This window comes from Macadamia integrifolia, unplaced genomic scaffold, assembly GCF_013358625.1.
Source record: "Macadamia integrifolia cultivar HAES 741 unplaced genomic scaffold, SCU_Mint_v3 scaffold664, whole genome shotgun sequence".
Taxonomy (NCBI): domain Eukaryota; kingdom Viridiplantae; phylum Streptophyta; class Magnoliopsida; order Proteales; family Proteaceae; genus Macadamia; species Macadamia integrifolia.
Genome location: NW_024870509.1, coordinates 31,888 through 37,750, shown reverse-complemented (window position 1 = coordinate 37,750; position 5,863 = coordinate 31,888). Strand labels below are relative to the sequence as shown.

The 5,863-nt window shown below is 36.3% G+C and overlaps 1 long non-coding RNA gene across 1 annotated transcript; it reads left to right on the top strand.

Annotated features, from left to right (window-relative positions):
• Nucleotides 1-4,066: 4,066 nt before the first annotated feature.
• LOC122069620 lies at nt 4,067-5,544 on the top strand. Its single transcript, XR_006137496.1, has 3 exons — nt 4,067-4,435; nt 4,552-4,640; nt 5,057-5,544. It is a non-coding gene; the product is annotated as an uncharacterized LOC122069620 (long non-coding RNA).
• Nucleotides 5,545-5,863: the final 319 nt, after the last annotated feature.

Below are 5,863 nucleotides of genomic sequence, written 5' to 3'. Positions count from 1 at the left end.
CCCTAATAGGGTCAATTAGGGCCGGGTTGGATTGGTATGAAACTGGCAGGGTTGGGTATGAACATGATTCCGGTAGGATTAGGTTGGGCCTGGGTTGAATTTTGAGGACCTAGGGTTGGATTAGGGTTTTATGAAACCCGGCCCTGTTTCACCCTTATAGCACACACTTTTTCAATAGTTGGGAATTCGTGCAGGAAGGGATGTTATTCCTCTAGTCCTCTCTAGGTACATAGCTTCATCTATGTTCTCCATAATCCACGTCCACACGAGATCATGGTTTGTTAAAACAGGAATGGATTTTTTTTTTTTTGTTATTTATTTATTTATTTTTCGCTAAAAGTCAGAATTGAATTAAAATGAGAATGAAACATAAAGTACATCAAAAGAAAGATTAGCTATAGAAGGGACCCCACCTTCGGTATTGCCATCAGTAGGGTCCTCCAAAGCTATCTACAGAATCTAAACCTTGATTTGGAAAACAAATCACATCTAATTTCCTCTATAATATGGGAAGGAAATTCCTCCATGGTTCCAGAAACCCTAGTTTTTGCGGCTGATTTAGCAAGATAATTGGCTATAGGGTTTGCTTCCTGTAGTAATGAGTAATCTTCTAGGAAATTGAATTGAGGTAGTGCTGAATAGAGATCCAATCTTGAAGAGCGAACCGAGGAAGAGACTTACCCTGAACAATAGTGATAACTGCTATAGAGTTTGTCTCTATCCACAATCTAGTTACCCCTTGATTCATGGCATGACAAATACCCTCCAATAAGCTCCTGAATTCCCCATAATAGTTTGTATTAATACCAAGGTAGAGCTTGAAGGAAAAGAAAACCTTCCCGTGGTAATCTTGCATAAAGCCTTTACCTTCAGCTCATCCAGGATTTCCCATGGAGCTACCATCAATGTTTAACTTTGTCCAAGAGTAGGGAGGTTTACACCAATTGATTACAAGAATGGTGGGAGAACCACTTGAAGTTGCGTGCAGCCCCAACTTCCTATAGCATAGAAGATCAGAGGTAGACCGAATGACCCCCTTTAAGTTGAGACTCGCCTCTTTTAGCGCCCTCAGCACCTTGCAAAACAGCAAAGGTTTATATATTAATTTGGGTAATCTCCACCTACAAAGAAAATAACCAAAAAACCGCCACTAAAGTATACATTTAATTAGCTGCGCCATTAAATGTCCTTAGTTTATTAATAAACCCGAAAGGATTAATATTATATATATAAAACAAACCCACCACATATGTCTCTACCTACCAACCACCCTTGAGTTCGGATCAGGTCTAGACACAAGGAAATTATCAGAAGTGGGATTTGAACCCACGTCCTCTCACGAGGAAAAAGATTTGAACCAAGGAACTTCACTTGATTCATGTAAAAGTGTTTAACAGTTATGAAAATGAACGAGTCAAAAGGTTGATAAACATTATAAGGACAAAAAAAAAAAAAAAAAACAGCATTACAATTTTTAAATGTGCCCATTTTATAAATACGTATAGGCCGAAGAGAATGATATTATACAAACCTAAATTGAGAAATTAATAACTAAATACTTGAAGTAAAGCAAATATAGTATCTGTTACGTACGTGGGTTTGTGGGTGATGTGGTATGGGTGTAGTTTGTTTGTAATTATTTTTATAATTTAATATTTATCTCGTTAGTAGTTATTGGGTAGTTTTATAGGAGTTATAGTAAATGGAGGAAGTGTTGTACGTGGACGAGAGTAGTTGTAACTACTGGAATACCTATTTAAATGGGGATGTTAAAAATTTTTTGGTACGTATGTGTAAACAATGTTCATTAAACGTTCTTCATAGATAGCTATGAATTTAACCACATATAATCTGAATTGTTGAAATCCTTCTCTCTCATTTTAACGGACACCGGCTGTGATGGTGACAACAAGTCATCTCCTCCAAGCCATATCTCAACTCCGAAACCTCATCCCGACTCATCCCCTAGGTTTCCATCAAGTTTAGAGATTTGTTTATCAAATCAAAGGTTGTGAGCATTGCTATCAATCAAAGAATTATCTGCAGATTCAAATTATGGCTCTTTCAATAACAAAGAGATTTTTTGCAACTTAATTCAGAAGGGGAAGCTATTCAAGAAGATAGAGTAGACAACTCTTCCACTGATTTTCACCATAAACTAAGGGAAATAGAGCTTCAAACTGTGAATCAATAACAATTCTCTGAAATGGAAGAGTTAGTTGGTTCTGAAGTTGATAGTAAGGAAGATGTCCGTATAGAAGCTGAGTTCTTAGGTGAGAAAAATACTTGTTTTCTTTAGATTCAAACCCAGAATCATCAATAGGTTCAAAGGATGATTCTCCCTTGAGAATATTTTGATCATTTTCATGGATGATTTTTTGTCTGATAGAGATTTTGAGAAACAGTCTTTGGTTATCTGGAAGGGAAGAAGTTGGAATAGTTACAGAGACTATCATTCACCCATGTTGTGACCATCACAACAGGTTAAAGATAAGAATGACCATGATCTCTCCATCCTAAAAACTGGGAACAAGTTAGAATATAGAATATTAATTGGAAGTTTAGATTAATTCTCCTTAAATAAACGGTTTATATTAAAAGAAAGTGAAAATAAGGTTGCAATACATACGTCCTGCTATCACTCGCCCAATGAGGATTACCTAGAATGAAAGATAGACTTAAATGACAATTGGTTCCTATGTTTTCTCTATTTTGAGAAGGATGTCATGGCTTTCTCGATAAGGCCAAGAATTTGACTACCTCCTAATTAGCCAAGACCCCAAGCTTGGTCAGTAAAGCGACTTATCTAACAATTTTATTATTTTATTTCCTAATTCCTATTTTATCTCTTCCTTTTTTCTCTATTTTATCTATCCTTCATCCTGCGCACGTATCTGCATCTAAGAAAAATGCTTATTAATATCCACATCCCATTCTAAATTCCACAAACCCTTTCCCAAATCCCAAATCCCAAATCCCAAATCCAAACACAATACATCAAAATAGTATACATATGGTCAGAGATGTATTCTTTACACTACCTATGTCCCCGTCGTGATTTCAAATTAATAAAATCAAATTTATGCTGATATGATCTCTTGAAGTGTAGGGGATACCAATAATATCTACCAAATGCTTGAGATATGCTATATATGATGTCTCAAGTCCTACCATGGTACCTATAAAAAAAAAAAAAAAAAAAAAAAAAAAAAGTCCTACCATGGTTTCGAGTATCACCATGGTTTCGACCATATTGGCTATATCATATGAGTATCAATTGAGACCGACTCAGATCTGTTACTCATTTTGTTTCAAGGGTTAAAAAAGATAAATAAATAAAAATAAAAATAAAAATAAAAATGATTGATATACATCGATCCATATTAACAGAGACCAATACCAATACCAATACCAATACCAAGAACTTAATCCAGTCCTACAGAATGGAGTGCGAACTAGTGAAGCAATGATATTATTAGGGACATGCCCCACGAGAGCAGGTAGAGAGCTTGAAGACCAATAGGGGAAGAATCCAAAAAGCTGCTAGAAACATGAAGCAAGCCATGCAAACCACAACCCTGAAGACGTCAATTGTAGATCCAAATTGGGAAAACCCCAACTTCTGAACAAGACACTGATTCCTAGGACAGTAGGACTTGTAGGCCCTCTAAGGAGGTTCTGCATCTATTTCCTCATTAGCCTGGATGTGGATATGTGCGTCTCATAGTCAATCTTTATCGAGATACCACACTAGTATTCTAGCTAATTTGCTACTGTGGTTCCAGTGGATTTGAGTCCTCTCGTGCCATCGTCGGGGACAAGTGGGTTGGGCTGCAGCGGTGCTCTCGCGGGGCAGGGCTAGTTAGCAATTCGGCCGAATAATTCGAATCGAATTTTCTTGAATTAAATAAAAAATTCTGATCGAATCCGAATAAAAAATAAAAATTGGTAAAATTTGTGGTTTTTTCTAAAGTGAATATAAAATGCGAATAAAGCATGACGAATCGGATTAAACCGAACTATTCGGTTACCATTAACCCACTTAAAAAAAAAAAAAAACAAAGAAACAAAGAAAAGCAAAACCGAACTTCAAAGTAAGGTTTTGGGTTTCCAGGGTTTCCACTTACGGCTTACCCATCTTCTGGTTCTGCCGTTCTGCATTTGTCTTGGAGACTTGGAGTCTTGCTGCTACGGACTACTTCACTCCTTCCGATCCACTTCCTTCCTACCGGAATCTGCTATAATTGGAGTTGATCAGTTGAATGGTCGAATTAGAAAACTCCTGGATGTCTCCTAAAAGTGAAGAAATGGTTTAACCCCAATGGTTACCTCGTTCGTCTCTCTATCTCCATTGCCATATCTCTGTTTTCATCTCATTCTTGTCTGCTCACCAAAGCTGGGGACGTCTATCCAATAAAAGCCTTACCATTTCTAGGTGAATTCCAAACCCTAATTCTCTGTCTCTCTCTCTATCTTCACGCCATAGATCATCTGTTTTAGGAGTTTTTCTCTGATTGTATCTAGCTGCCCTCTCTGTGTTAAAATTTATAGCTCATAACTGGTAAGAACCAGAGCCCTAGCTCTTACAGCGACTCAGAAATTCTTGAAGAATTAGGGCTTCTCGTTGCGTCTACTTTCGGGTGAGACATCCTATCGATCGGTTTTTATGTTTTACTTTTCTTCACCATCCCCTCATGTCTCATCTGAAAATCCTCCTTTTTTTTTTTTTTTGTTGTTCTGTTCTGTAACACTTTTATTTCATAGATTTGAATTTTTTTTTTTTAATTGAATGAAATTTGTGAACTCACGATTTCAGTTTAACACTTTAACTACATGCGTATAAGGCAATGAAAGACAAATGTCTTGTAAATTTCCTTTAACTAATTTAAGGTTTTTATTTCAAATCAAAAGAAAAAAATTGAGTACAATAGCCTCTGTGGACTATCGAAGTCGTAAGGAGTAAGGCCGTTTTTTCAATGGCCTTTGCTCCTTTTTGCTGGTGTCTTCCTAACCATGTCATCACGTAATTTATTTTCACAATATCCATTCCTTCCAGGTAATTGTTGAGGAACTAAACTATGTTGCACAGAGTGTGCAATACAAAACTTGCAAGAAATTGAAGCAATCAGAAATAAAAGAAAAACGACATCCTCTATTAAGTAAGTCTGCGACCCCACTTGGCTGTTTCTATCATTGTGTTATTCTCCTCTAGAGTTCATCTTGGATGATTCATGTTCTAGATCAGAATGTCCTTTTTGGTTCTGTTTTTTAAATTAATGGAGGTGTTATACCTCTGGCATATTGGGTTATTCAAACTTAGGATTACCAGATTAAAATCTCTGCCTCAGCACAGTAACTGAATGAGTTTCTGCTAGTATGTTCTACCCATAATACAAAAATCTTAGTATGCTTAGTATGTTTTCTTTGGACAGCACGTGAAGAGAGGTTTCCTTGATCATAAGGTGTAAATGACCCATGCTATTGTAAAGGCTATGCATGTTGATGGGACTTGAAAACTTGATTATTTAATTAACCAAAGGCTATTTGCTTATATAATGTAATTATTAATATGATTTATTTGTTTGTTTATATGAAATGATTTTTATGTTGTTTTTTTTTTTTTGTGTTTCAACTTTCAACAAATAGGAAAAATGGGAAGACAAAAAGATAAGTTTTGGCAACATGCTGAGTCACTTGATAGTTCACATTTCAAATGCAAATTTTGCGAAAAACAAGTTTATTGAGGGGTCACTCACCTCAAGCATAATTTTTCTAAGGTTAGTGGTCATGATGTTGCCCCTTGTGAGTAAGTATTTGATGATGTCCAAGCAGAAGCTCTTCTTGCTATTAATTCTGAATCAAG